General features: G+C 44.5%; 8 non-coding genes and 1 pseudogene across 8 annotated transcripts; 3 read left to right on the top strand and 6 right to left on the bottom strand.

The window, feature by feature from the left end:
- The window catches only part of LOC130222044 (zinc finger protein 721-like), a 495,527-nt pseudogene that overhangs the window by 457,700 nt on the left and 24,412 nt on the right, over positions 1-13,415 (bottom strand).
- trnap-ugg (transfer RNA proline (anticodon UGG)) lies at positions 1,194-1,265 on the top strand. The gene has a single exon. It is a non-coding gene; the product is annotated as a tRNA-Pro (tRNA).
- On the top strand, positions 4,515-4,586 carry trnap-ugg (transfer RNA proline (anticodon UGG)). The gene has a single exon. It is a non-coding gene; the product is annotated as a tRNA-Pro (tRNA).
- Positions 9,497-9,568, top strand: trnap-ugg (transfer RNA proline (anticodon UGG)). The gene has a single exon. It is a non-coding gene; the product is annotated as a tRNA-Pro (tRNA).
- trnas-aga (transfer RNA serine (anticodon AGA)) lies at positions 10,566-10,647 on the bottom strand. Its single transcript has one exon. It is a non-coding gene; the product is annotated as a tRNA-Ser (tRNA).
- trnas-uga (transfer RNA serine (anticodon UGA)) lies at positions 10,897-10,978 on the bottom strand. Its single transcript has one exon. It is a non-coding gene; the product is annotated as a tRNA-Ser (tRNA).
- Positions 11,323-11,404, bottom strand: trnas-cga (transfer RNA serine (anticodon CGA)). Its single transcript has one exon. It is a non-coding gene; the product is annotated as a tRNA-Ser (tRNA).
- On the bottom strand, positions 11,753-11,834 carry trnas-aga (transfer RNA serine (anticodon AGA)). Its single transcript has one exon. It is a non-coding gene; the product is annotated as a tRNA-Ser (tRNA).
- Positions 13,219-13,304, bottom strand: trnaa-cgc (transfer RNA alanine (anticodon CGC)). Its single transcript is given in 2 exon segments — positions 13,219-13,263; positions 13,268-13,304. It is a non-coding gene; the product is annotated as a tRNA-Ala (tRNA).

The following is a 13,415-nucleotide window of genomic DNA, read 5'->3' as shown; positions in this document are numbered from 1 at the left end:
TTCATCCACCAAACATTGCTCCCAAATTGAAGTGAGACCTTCAAAGACAGCCCAGATGGGACTTTAACCAACAATCCCAAGCCCCGGAGGCTGATGCCTTATCCCTTAGGCCACTGGGCCATTTCGCCAGTCATTTGTCATGGATTTTTTGTATGCCTTTAACAAGATGCCAACGCATGGAAAACTGCACTTTAGGATCTCGATGCCAGTTTGCATTCCGTCAAGTAAGATGTGTGCAACTAATGGTCAAACATTTTCTTTGTGCAATCATCCACATTCGTTTCTCATTGGTCCTGGGGTGTGGTTCTCGCGTATGGTGTAACTGGTCTTGAGTTTCAAATTCCAGACAAGGCCACTCTCATTAACTTGAAATCACAACCTTTCTGCAGCTATTTTCTTGTTTGCATTTCATCATCATCCACCTAACAAGAGACCATTAGTTGAAAGCCACGGGGTACTTGAAGTCAAGATCTCCATTACCAAAGCTTAGCGGAACCATTTAGGTTTGTAACGTGACAGTGAGATTCAAGCAAGATTGGATGAATCTTATTTGAAGTGTGCAGCAAGTCTGAGAATTCGAAGCTAACTATTGTCCTCAGATCATCATGCCTAAGTTTTGAGAAGACCAGTCGGAATTGTTTCACGCAACTTAAATGTAACCCAACAAAGACAACCCAGATGGGACTTGAATCCACAATCCCCAGCTTCGAAGGCTGATGCCTTATCCAGTAGGCCACTGGGTCAACACTAGCCTTTGTCATATCTGATGTATGGCTCAGGAAGTTCTTGTTACTCAGAAAACAGTACTTTAGGATCCCTATGCCATATTGCATTCAGACAATCTAATGTGTACACCTTATGACAAAACAGCTTCTCTGAGGAGTTTTCCATTGTCATGTCTTTTTGACCTAAGGGTATGAACCTAGCTTTTTAAAGGTAACATTGGATTGTCTTGCACAGTCAACTTAAAAGGAACTGCATCAAAGACAACCCGGTTGGTACTTTAAACCCACAATCCCCAGCTTTGAAGGCTGGTGCCTTATCCATTAGGCCACTGGACTGTTTTATACTTACTGTGAATTGTAATATGCCTCCAGGGAGTTGCTGACACACGTAACAAAAACAACATGAACAAAGAGTAAAGTGGATCGGTCTCACAGAATTTTTTGTGGCACGGCAGAATGCTTCTACAGGGCTCGTTGGTCTAGGGGTATGATTCTCGCTTTGGGTGCGAGAGGTCCCGGGTTCAAATCCCGGACGAGCCCTACGACAGTCATAGAAAAAGCAGCGGTGCTGTGCTATCCAAGGTGTTTCTATGTTAATTGTAGCAGCTTTTGCTGTGACTTTAGTTAATGAACATTTAGTGGACTTCTGATCTAAATCAGTCTAACATGTACAATTATACAGACGAGAAAAGGAGCGGCAATGATTCGGTTGTTAGATTTGTTTATGGATCTTGAACAACCCACCAGCTTTATATGTAAGCACCATTTTTGTCTTTGTACACAGTCTCTTCTCTTTAGGCACCATGCAGGATTCAAAATGGCCTTTTGCGTTAGGTATCTCGTTACCCTTGTAGTCATAATAGATAATATGCAAGGCAATGCAGGAAGTTAATGACATGCAAACACATCTCAAGAAGGTTTTCACAGCTAACGTGTTTCATCCACCAAACATTGCTCCCAAATTGAAGTGAGACCTTCAAAGACAGCCCAGATGGGACTTTAACCAACAACCCCAAGCCCCGGAGGCTGATGCCTTATCCCTTAGGCCACTGGGCCCTTTCGCCAGTCATTTGTCATGGATTTTTTGTATGCCTTTAACAAGATGCCAACGCATGGAAAACTGCACTTTAGGATCTCGATGCCAGTTTGCATTCCGTCAAGTAAGATGTGTGCAACTAATGGTCAAACATTTTCTTTGTGCAATCATCCACATTCGTGTCTCATTGGTCCTGGGGTGTGGTTCTCGCGTATGGTGTGACTGGTCTTGAGTTTCAAATTCCAGACAAGGCCACTCTCATTAACTTGAAATCACAACCTTTCTGCAGCTATTTTCTTGTTTGCATTTCATCATCATCCACCTAACAAGAGACCATTAGTTGAAAGCCACGGGGTACTTGAAGTCAAGATCTCCATTACCAAAGCTTAGCGGAACCATTTAGGTTTGTAACGTGACAGTGAGATTCAAGCAAGATTGGATGAATCTTATTTGAAGTGTGCAGCAAGTCTGAGAATTCGAAGCTAACAAATGTCCTCAGATCATCACGCCTAAGTTTTGAGAAGACCAGTCGGAATTGTTTCACGCAACTTAAATGTAACCCAACAAATACAACCCAGATGGGACTTGAATCCACAATCCCCAGCTTCGAAGGCTGATGCCTTATCCATTAGGCCACTGGGTCAACACTAGCCTTTGTCATATCTGATGTATGGCTCAGGAAGTTCTTGTTACTCAGAAAACAGTACTTTAGGATCCCTATGCCATATTGCATTCAGACAATCTGATGTGTACACCTAATGACAAAACAGCTTCTCTGAGGAGTTTTCCATTGTCATGTCTTTTTGACCTAAGGGTATGAACCTAGCTTTTTAAAGGTAACATCGGATTGTCTTGCACAGTCAACTTAAAAGGAACTGCATCAAAGACAACCCGGTTGGTACTTTAAACCCACAATCCCCAGCTTTGAAGGCTGGTGCCTTATCCATTAGGCCACTGGACTGTTTATACTTACTGTGAACTGTAATATGCCTCCAGGGAGTTGCTGACACACGTAACAAAAACAACTTGAACAAAGAGTAGAGTGGATCGGTCTCACAGAATTTTTTGTGGCAGTGCAGACTGCTTCTACAGGGCTTGTTGGTCTAGGAGGATGATTCTCGCTTTGGGTGCGAGAAGTCCTGGGTTCAAATCCCGGACGAGCCCTACGACAGTCATGGAAAAAGCAGAGGTGCTGTGCTATCCAAGGTGTTTCTATGTTAATTGTAGCAGCTTTTGCTGTGACTTTAGTTAATGAACATTTAGTGGACTTCTGATCTAAATCAGTCTGACATGTACAATTATACAGACAAGAAAAGGAGCGGCAATGATTCGGTTGTTAGATTTGTTTATGGATCTTGAACAACCCACCAGCTTTATATGTAAGCACCATTTTTGTCTTTGTACACAATCTCTTCTCTTTAGGCACCATGCAGGATTCAAAATGGCCTTTCGCGTTAGGTATCTCGTTACCCTTTTAGTCATAATAGATAATATGCATGGCAATGCAGGAAGTTAATGACATGCAAACACATCTCAAGAAGGTTTTCACAGCTAACGTGTTTCATCCACCAAACATTGCTCCCAAATTGAAGTGAGACCTTCAAAGACAGCCCAGATGGGACTTTAACCAACAATCCCAAGCCCCGGAGGCTGATGCCTTATCCCTTAGGCCACTGGGCCATTTCGCCAGTCATTTGTCATGGATTTTTTGTATGCCTTTAACAAGATGCCAACGCATGGAAAACTGCACTTTAGGATCTCGATGCCAGTTTGCATTCCGTCAAGTAAGATGTGTGCAACTAATGGTCAAACATTTTCTTTGTGCAATCATCCACATTCGTTTCTCATTGGTCCTGGGGTGTGGTTCTCGCGTATGGTGTAACTGGTCTTGAGTTTCAAATTCCAGACAAGGCCACTCTCATTAACTTGAAATCACAACCTTTCTGCAGCTATTTTCTTGTTTGCATTTCATCATCATCCACCTAACAAGAGACCATTAGTTGAAAGCCACGGGGTACTTGAAGTCAAGATCTCCATTACCAAAGCTTAGCGGAACCATTTAGGTTTGTAACGTGACAGTGAGATTCAAGCAAGATTGGATGAATCTTATTTGAAGTGTGCAGCAAGTCTGAGAATTCGAAGCTAACTATTGTCCTCAGATCATCATGCCTAAGTTTTGAGAAGACCAGTCGGAATTGTTTCACGCAACTTAAATGTAACCCAACAAAGACAACCCAGATGGGACTTGAATCCACAATCCCCAGCTTCGAAGGCTGATGCCTTATCCAGTAGGCCACTGGGTCAACACTAGCCTTTGTCATATCTGATGTATGGCTCAGGAAGTTCTTGTTACTCAGAAAACAGTACTTTAGGATCCCTATGCCATATTGCATTCAGACAATCTGATGTGTACACCTTATGACAAAACAGCTTCTCTGAGGAGTTTTCCATTGTCATGTCTTTTTGACCTAAGGGTATGAACCTAGCTTTTTAAAGGTAACATTGGATTGTCTTGCACAGTCAACTTAAAAGGAACTGCATCAAAGACAACCCGGTTGGTACTTTAAACCCACAATCCCCAGCTTTGAAGGCTGGTGCCTTATCCATTAGGCCACTGGACTGTTTTATACTTACTGTGAATTGTAATATGCCTCCAGGGAGTTGCTGACACACGTAACAAAAACAACATGAACAAAGAGTAAAGTGGATCGGTCTCACAGAATTTTTTGTGGCACGGCAGAATGCTTCTACAGGGCTCGTTGGTCTAGGGGTATGATTCTCGCTTTGGGTGCGAGAGGTCCCGGGTTCAAATCCCGGACGAGCCCTACGACAGTCATAGAAAAAGCAGCGGTGCTGTGCTATCCAAGGTGTTTCTATGTTAATTGTAGCAGCTTTTGCTGTGACTTTAGTTAATGAACATTTAGTGGACTTCTGATCTAAATCAGTCTAACATGTACAATTATACAGACGAGAAAAGGAGCGGCAATGATTCGGTTGTTAGATTTGTTTATGGATCTTGAACAACCCACCAGCTTTATATGTAAGCACCATTTTTGTCTTTGTACACAGTCTCTTCTCTTTAGGCACCATGCAGGATTCAAAATGGCCTTTTGCGTTAGGTATCTCGTTACCCTTGTAGTCATAATAGATAATATGCAAGGCAATGCAGGAAGTTAATGACATGCAAACACATCTCAAGAAGGTTTTCACAGCTAACGTGTTTCATCCACCAAACATTGCTCCCAAATTGAAGTGAGACCTTCAAAGACAGCCCAGATGGGACTTTAACCAACAACCCCAAGCCCCGGAGGCTGATGCCTTATCCCTTAGGCCACTGGGCCCTTTCGCCAGTCATTTGTCATGGATTTTTTGTATGCCTTTAACAAGATGCCAACGCATGGAAAACTGCACTTTAGGATCTCGATGCCAGTTTGCATTCCGTCAAGTAAGATGTGTGCAACTAATGGTCAAACATTTTCTTTGTGCAATCATCCACATTCGTGTCTCATTGGTCCTGGGGTGTGGTTCTCGCGTATGGTGTGACTGGTCTTGAGTTTGAAATTCCAGACAAGGCCACTCTCATTAACTTGAAATCACAACCTTTCTGCAGCTATTTTCTTGTTTGCATTTCATCATCATCCACCTAACAAGAGACCATTAGTTGAAAGCCACGGGGTACTTGAAGTCAAGATCTCCATTACCAAAGCTTAGCGGAACCATTTAGGTTTGTAACGTGACAGTGAGATTCAAGCAAGATTGGATGAATCTTATTTGAAGTGTGCAGCAAGTCTGAGAATTCGAAGCTAACAAATGTCCTCAGATCATCACGCCTAAGTTTTGAGAAGACCAGTCGGAATTGTTTCACGCAACTTAAATGTAACCCAACAAATACAACCCAGATGGGACTTGAATCCACAATCCCCAGCTTCGAAGGCTGATGCCTTATCCATTAGGCCACTGGGTCAACACTAGCCTTTGTCATATCTGATGTATGGCTCAGGAAGTTCTTGTTACTCAGAAAACAGTACTTTAGGATCCCTATGCCATATTGCATTCAGACAATCTGATGTGTACACCTAATGACAAAACAGCTTCTCTGAGGAGTTTTCCATTGTCATGTCTTTTTGACCTAAGGGTATGAACCTAGCTTTTTAAAGGTAACATCGGATTGTCTTGCACAGTCAACTTAAAAGGAACTGCATCAAAGACAACCCGGTTGGTACTTTAAACCCACAATCCCCAGCTTTGAAGGCTGGTGCCTTATCCATTAGGCCACTGGACTGTTTTATACTTACTGTGAACTGTAATATGCCTCCAGGGAGTTGCTGACACACGTAACAAAAACAACATGAACAAAGAGTAGAGTGGATCGGTCTCACAGAATTTTTTGTGGCAGTGCAGACTGCTTCTACAGGGCTTGTTGGTCTAGGGGGATGATTCTCGCTTTGGGTGCGAGAAGTCCTGGGTTCAAATCCCGGACGAGCCCTACGACAGTCATGGAAAAAGCAGAGGTGCTGTGCTATCCAAGGTGTTTCTATGTTAATTGTAGCAGCTTTTGCTGTGACTTTAGTTAATGAACATTTAGTGGACTTCTGATCTAAATCAGTCTGACATGTACAATTATACAGACAAGAAAAGGAGCGGCAATGATTCGGTTGTTAGATTTGTTTATGGATCTTGAACAACCCACCAGCTTTATATGTAAGCACCATTTTTGTCTTTGTACACAATCTCTTCTCTTTAGGCACCATGCAGGATTCAAAATGGCCTTTCGCGTTAGGTATCTCGTTACCCTTTTAGTCATAATAGATAATATGCATGGCAATGCAGGAAGTTAATGACATGCAAACACATCTCAAGAAGGTTTTCACAGCTAACGTGTTTCATCCACCAAACATTGCTCCCAAATTGAAGTGAGACCTTCAAAGACAGCCCAGATGGGACTTTAACCAACAATCCCAAGCCCCGGAGGCTGATGCCTTATCCCTTAGGCCACTGGGCCATTTCGCCAGTCATTTGTCATGGATTTTTTGTATGCCTTTAACAAGATGCCAACGCATGGAAAACTGCACTTTAGGATCTCGATGCCAGTTTGCATTCCGTCAAGTAAGATGTGTGCAACTAATGGTCAAACATTTTCTTTGTGCAATCATCCACATTCGTTTCTCATTGGTCCTGGGGTGTGGTTCTCGCGTATGGTGTAACTGGTCTTGAGTTTCAAATTCCAGACAAGGCCACTCTCATTAACTTGAAATCACAACCTTTCTGCAGCTATTTTCTTGTTTGCATTTCATCATCATCCACCTAACAAGAGACCATTAGTTGAAAGCCACGGGGTACTTGAAGTCAAGATCTCCATTACCAAAGCTTAGCGGAACCATTTAGGTTTGTAACGTGACAGTGAGATTCAAGCAAGATTGGATGAATCTTATTTGAAGTGTGCAGCAAGTCTGAGAATTCGAAGCTAACTATTGTCCTCAGATCATCATGCCTAAGTTTTGAGAAGACCAGTCGGAATTGTTTCACGCAACTTAAATGTAACCCAACAAAGACAACCCAGATGGGACTTGAATCCACAATCCCCAGCTTCGAAGGCTGATGCCTTATCCAGTAGGCCACTGGGTCAACACTAGCCTTTGTCATATCTGATGTATGGCTCAGGAAGTTCTTGTTACTCAGAAAACAGTACTTTAGGATCCCTATGCCATATTGCATTCAGACAATCTGATGTGTACACCTAATGACAAAACAGCTTCTCTGAGGAGTTTTCCATTGTCATGTCTTTTTGACCTAAGGGTATGAACCTAGCTTTTTAAAGGTAACATCGGATTGTCTTGCACAGTCAACTTAAAAGGAACTGCATCAAAGACAACCCGGTTGGTACTTTAAACCCACAATCCCCAGCTTTGAAGGCTGGTGCCTTATCCATTAGGCCACTGGACTGTTTTATACTTACTGTGAACTGTAATATGCCTCCAGGGAGTTGCTGACACACGTAACAAAACAACATGAACAAAGAGTAGAGTGGATCGGTCTCACAGAATTTTTTGTGGCAGTGCAGACTGCTTCTACAGGGCTTGTTGGTCTAGGGGGATGATTCTCGCTTTGGGTGCGAGAAGTCCTGGGTTCAAATCCCGGACGAGCCCTACGACAGTCATGGAAAAAGCAGAGGTGCTGTGCTATCCAAGGTGTTTCTATGTTAATTGTAGCAGCTTTTGCTGTGACTTTAGTTAATGAACATTTAGTGGACTTCTGATCTAAATCAGTCTAACATGTACAATTATACAGACAAGAAAAGGAGCGGCAATGATTCGGTTGTTAGATTTGTTTATGGATCTTGAACAACCCACCAGCTTTATATGTAAGCACCATTTTTGTCTTTGTACACAATCTCTTCTCTTTAGGCACCATGCAGGATTCAAAATGGCCTTTCGCGTTAGGTATCTCGTTACCCTTTTAGTCATAATAGATAATATGCATGGCAATGCAGGAAGTTAATGACATGCAAACACATCTCAAGAAGGTTTTCACAGCTAACGTGTTTCATCCACCAAACATTGCTCCCAAATTGAAGTGAGACCTTCAAAGACAGCCCAGATGGGACTTTAACCAACAATCCCAAGCCCCGGAGGCTGATGCCTTATCCCTTAGGCCACTGGGCCATTTCGCCAGTCATTTGTCATGGATTTTTTGTATGCCTTTAACAAGATGCCAACGCATGGAAAACTGCACTTTAGGATCTCGATGCCAGTTTGCATTCCGTCAAGTAAGATGTGTGCAACTAATGGTCAAACATTTTCTTTGTGCAATCATCCACATTCGTTTCTCATTGGTCCTGGGGTGTGGTTCTCGCGTATGGTGTAACTGGTCTTGAGTTTCAAATTCCAGACAAGGCCACTCTCATTAACTTGAAATCACAACCTTTCTGCAGCTATTTTCTTGTTTGCATTTCATCATCATCCACCTAACAAGAGACCATTAGTTGAAAGCCACGGGGTACTTGAAGTCAAGATCTCCATTACCAAAGCTTAGCGGAACCATTTAGGTTTGTAACGTGACAGTGAGATTCAAGCAAGATTGGATGAATCTTATTTGAAGTGTGCAGCAAGTCTGAGAATTCGAAGCTAACTATTGTCCTCAGATCATCATGCCTAAGTTTTGAGAAGACCAGTCGGAATTGTTTCACGCAACTTAAATGTAACCCAACAAAGACAACCCAGATGGGACTTGAATCCACAATCCCCAGCTTCGAAGGCTGATGCCTTATCCAGTAGGCCACTGGGTCAACACTAGCCTTTGTCATATCTGATGTATGGCTCAGGAAGTTCTTGTTACTCAGAAAACAGTACTTTAGGATCCCTATGCCATATTGCATTCAGACAATCTGATGTGTACACCTTATGACAAAACAGCTTCTCTGAGGAGTTTTCCATTGTCATGTCTTTTTGACCTAAGGGTATGAACCTAGCTTTTTAAAGGTAACATCGGATTGTCTTGCACAGTCAACTTAAAAGGAACTGCATCAAAGACAACCCGGTTGGTACTTTAAACCCACAATCCCCAGCTTTGAAGGCTGGTGCCTTATCCATTAGGCCACTGGACTGTTTTATACTTACTGTGAATTGTAATATGCCTCCAGGGAGTTGCTGACACACGTAACAAAAACAACATGAACAAAGAGTAGAGTGGATCGGTCTCACAGAATTTTTTGTGGCACGGCAGAATGCTTCTACAGGGCTCGTTGGTCTAGGGGTATGATTCTCGCTTTGGGTGCGAGAGGTCCCGGGTTCAAATCCCGGACGAGCCCTACGACAGTCATAGAAAAAGCAGCGGTGCTGTGCTATCCAAGGTGTTTCTATGTTAATTGTAGCAGCTTTTGCTGTGACTTTAGTTAATGAACATTTAGTGGACTTCTGATCTAAATCAGTCTAACATGTACAATTATACAGACGAAAAAAGGAGCGGCAATGATTCGGTTGTTAGATTTGTTTATGGATCTTGAACAACCCACCAGCTTTATATGTAAGCACCATTTTTGTCTTTGTACACAGTCTCTTCTCTTTAGGCACCATGCAGGATTCAAAATGGCCTTTTGCGTTAGGTATCTCGTTACCCTTGTAGTCATAATAGATAATATGCAAGGCAATGCAGGAAGTTAATGACATGCAAACACATCTCAAGAAGGTTTTCACAGCTAACGTGTTTCATCCACCAAACATTGCTCCCAAATTGAAGTGAGACCTTCAAAGACAGCCCAGATGGGACTTTAACCAACAACCCCAAGCCCCGGAGGCTGATGCCTTATCCCTTAGGCCACTGGGCCATTTCGCCAGTCATTTGTCATGGATTTTTTGTATGCCTTTAACAAGATGCCAACGCATGGAAAACTGCACTTTAGGATCTCGATGCCAGTTTGCATTCCGTCAAGTAAGATGTGTGCAACTAATGGTCAAACATTTTCTTTGTGCAATCATCCACATTCGTGTCTCATTGGTCCTGGGGTGTGGTTCTCGCGTATGGTGTGACTGGTCTTGAGTTTCAAATTCCAGACAAGGCCACTCTCATTAACTTGAAATCACAACCTTTCTGCAGCTATTTTCTTGTTTGCATTTCATCATCATCCACCTAACAAGAGACCATTAGTTGAAAGCCACGGGGTACTTGAAGTCAAGATCTCCATTACCCACAGCTGCTTGGTCTCTAAGTGACAGGGGCTTGTTTGTGAGATGCAGAGGAGGATTGCAATTACATATAGGAGGCTTGAAAGAAAAGAGAACAACAACACAAGTGGACGTGCAAAACAACGTAGTCGGCAGGATTCGAACCTGCACGGGGAAACCCCAATGGATTTCTAGTCCATCGCCTTAACCACTCGGCCACGACTACAGACGTCTGCTTTCTCTCTCCTACTCATGTGGCAACCAAGCACAGGGTCAACAGGGGTAGAGGAAGGTGCACTAGCTCTTGTACAACTTTTCCGTACAATCTCAGGGAAGCAGGGACAGCATAGCTCTCTAATCTAACACACTCAGCTAACTTCATGGGCACTCTTTCCACACAAGCTGATGATCTGAATTCAGAGCAAAAGCCACAGTTCCTCTCACAGAGAGAAAAAGCAAAAGCAGCTGGCTATTCCGTAGTCGGCAGGGTTCGAACCTGCGCGGGGAGACCCCAATGGATTTCAAGTCCATCGCCTTAACCCCCCGGCCACGACTACGCATGGTGGCAGCTTGTTGACTTTTTCTGCTGAATTATGGCAACATTGAACGCAGCACAGTTGGGGCATAAATGGCCTGAGGTTGTAAAAAGCGGCACAAGCATTGCTTGCAGTTAACAGGAACACGCTGCCGTGACCCAGATTCGAACCGGGGTTGCTGCGGCCACAACGCAGAGTACTGACCACTATACGATCACGGCACACCGCTCGCTCACCGATAAGCTCTGCAGCTACCTGGACACTAAGGGACACTGGTTTGTTTGCAAGATTCAGAGGAGGACGGCATTTCCGTTAGGGGGCAATGAGCAAAATAAGCAAGTGGACTTTGTGGAAATACCAACCGACATAGTCGGCAGGGTTCGAACCTGCGCGGGGAGACCCCAATGGATTTCGAGTCCATCGCCTTAACCTCTCGGCCACGACTACACCTGGCCTTGACTCGTCTGCTCTGTTGGCCGGATGTGGGCAACACTAGATACAGCAGAGATTGGGGTGAGAAATCCAGCCATGGCCTGAGGTGACGAAAACTCAGCCCAGCATGGCTTTCCGTTAACAGGTAAGCGCTGCTGTGACCGGGATTCAAACTGGGATTTCTCTGGCCACAACACAGAGTACGGATCACTGTACAGTCGCGGCAAACCACTGTCGCTCACCCACTGCTGCCTCGTCTCTAAGTGACAGGGGCTTGTTTGTGAGTTGCAGAGGAGGATTGCAATTACGTATAGGAGGCTTGAAAGAAAAGAGAACAACAACATAAGTGGACGTGCAATACAACGTAGTCAGCAGGATTCGAACCTGCGCAGGGAAACCCCAATGGATTTCTAATCCATCGCCTTAACCACTCGGCCACGACTACAGACGTCTGCTTTCTCTCTCCTACTGAGGTGGCAACCAAGCACAGGGTCAACAGGGGTAGAGGAAGGTGCACTAGCTCTTGTACAACTTTTCCGTACAATCTCTGGGAAGCAGGGACAGCATAGCTCTCTAATCTAACACACTCAGCTAACTTCATGGGCACTCTTTCCACACAAGCTGATGATCTGAATTCAGAGCAACGTGCTCTCGCAGGTCACACAACAATGGACAGCCACCAAGTGATATGAAAAGAACAACGAGGTCTCTGACAAAGAGACAGGCCTTCGACCGAACAGGGACTTGAGCCCTGGACCCTCAGATTAAAAGTCTGATGCTCTACCGACTGAGCTATCCAGGCTCCTGTCTGCGGAAGCACCTGTTTGCGGAGTTGGCCCTCTGCAAGCCCCTTGCCGGCTGACAACACTTTCTCATCACAGCACAGACCTGCGTCCTCTTAAAAAAAACAGATGCAGTCGTCCTCCAGGAAACGGCGTTTCAGAGCTGTGCCATGCCACTGCTGAGCTGCACCATGAAAGACCTTGAAGTCATTAGGTGTTACCAAAGCCATGGTCCAAAACCATGGCCAAAAGCACATTTCGCCTGGGCCTTTTGGAACTGTGCTAGCATCAGTCTTGAAAAGAGCTGTGCATAAAGCAACTCTCCAGAAGCAGATGGAGTGGGGAAAATGTGCCACAATGGGACAGCCAAAAAGGACTGGGCGACTTGGAAAAAAAACTATCAAATCCCAATCTTGATGAGCCGTACAAGATGTTGCTGTCGATTTATTGAACGTTTCTCTAGGCAAAATCAGAGTGTAGGGACTACAAAAAAGCTAAATTGCGACTAGTCGCTGGACTTGAATTATTCAATATGGGATTAAACACGCAGGCCCGCAACCAAACGTCGCAAAAGCCACAGTTCCTCTCACAGAAAGAAAAAGCAAAAACAGCTGCCTGTTCCTGAGTCGGCAGGGTTCGAACCTGCTCGGGGAGACCCCAATGGATTTCAATTCCATCGCCTTAACCTCTCGGCCACGACTACGCATGATGGCAGCTCGTTGACTTTTTCTGCTGAATGTGGGCAAAATTGAACGCAGCACAGTTGGGGCATAAATGGCCTGAGGTTGTAAAAAGCGGCACAAGCATTGCTCGCAGTTAACAGGAACACGCTGCCGTGACCTGGATTCGAACCGGGGTTGCTGCGGCCACAACGCAGAGTACTGACCACTATACGATCATGGCACACCACTCGCTCACCGATAAACTTTGCAGCTGCCTGGACACTAAGGGACACTGGTTTGTTTGCGAGCTTCAGAGGAGGACGGCTTTTCCGTTAGGGGGCAATGAGCAAAAACAGCAAGTGGACTTTGTGGAAATACCAACCGACGTAGTCAGCAGGGTTCGAACCTGCGCAGGGAGACCCCAATGGATTTAAGGCGAGTCCATCGCCTTAACCTCTCAGCCATGACTACACCTGGCCTTGACTCATTTGCTCTGTTGGCCGGATGTGGGCAACACTAGATACAGCAGAGGTTGGGGTGAGAAATCCAGCCGTGGCCTGAGGTGACGAAAACTCAGCCCAG

The sequence above is a fragment of the Danio aesculapii genome, chromosome 4 (genome assembly GCF_903798145.1).
Source record: "Danio aesculapii chromosome 4, fDanAes4.1, whole genome shotgun sequence".
In the NCBI taxonomy this organism is placed as follows: domain Eukaryota; kingdom Metazoa; phylum Chordata; class Actinopteri; order Cypriniformes; family Danionidae; genus Danio; species Danio aesculapii.
This window is presented reverse-complemented; position numbering and strand designations above follow the sequence as displayed.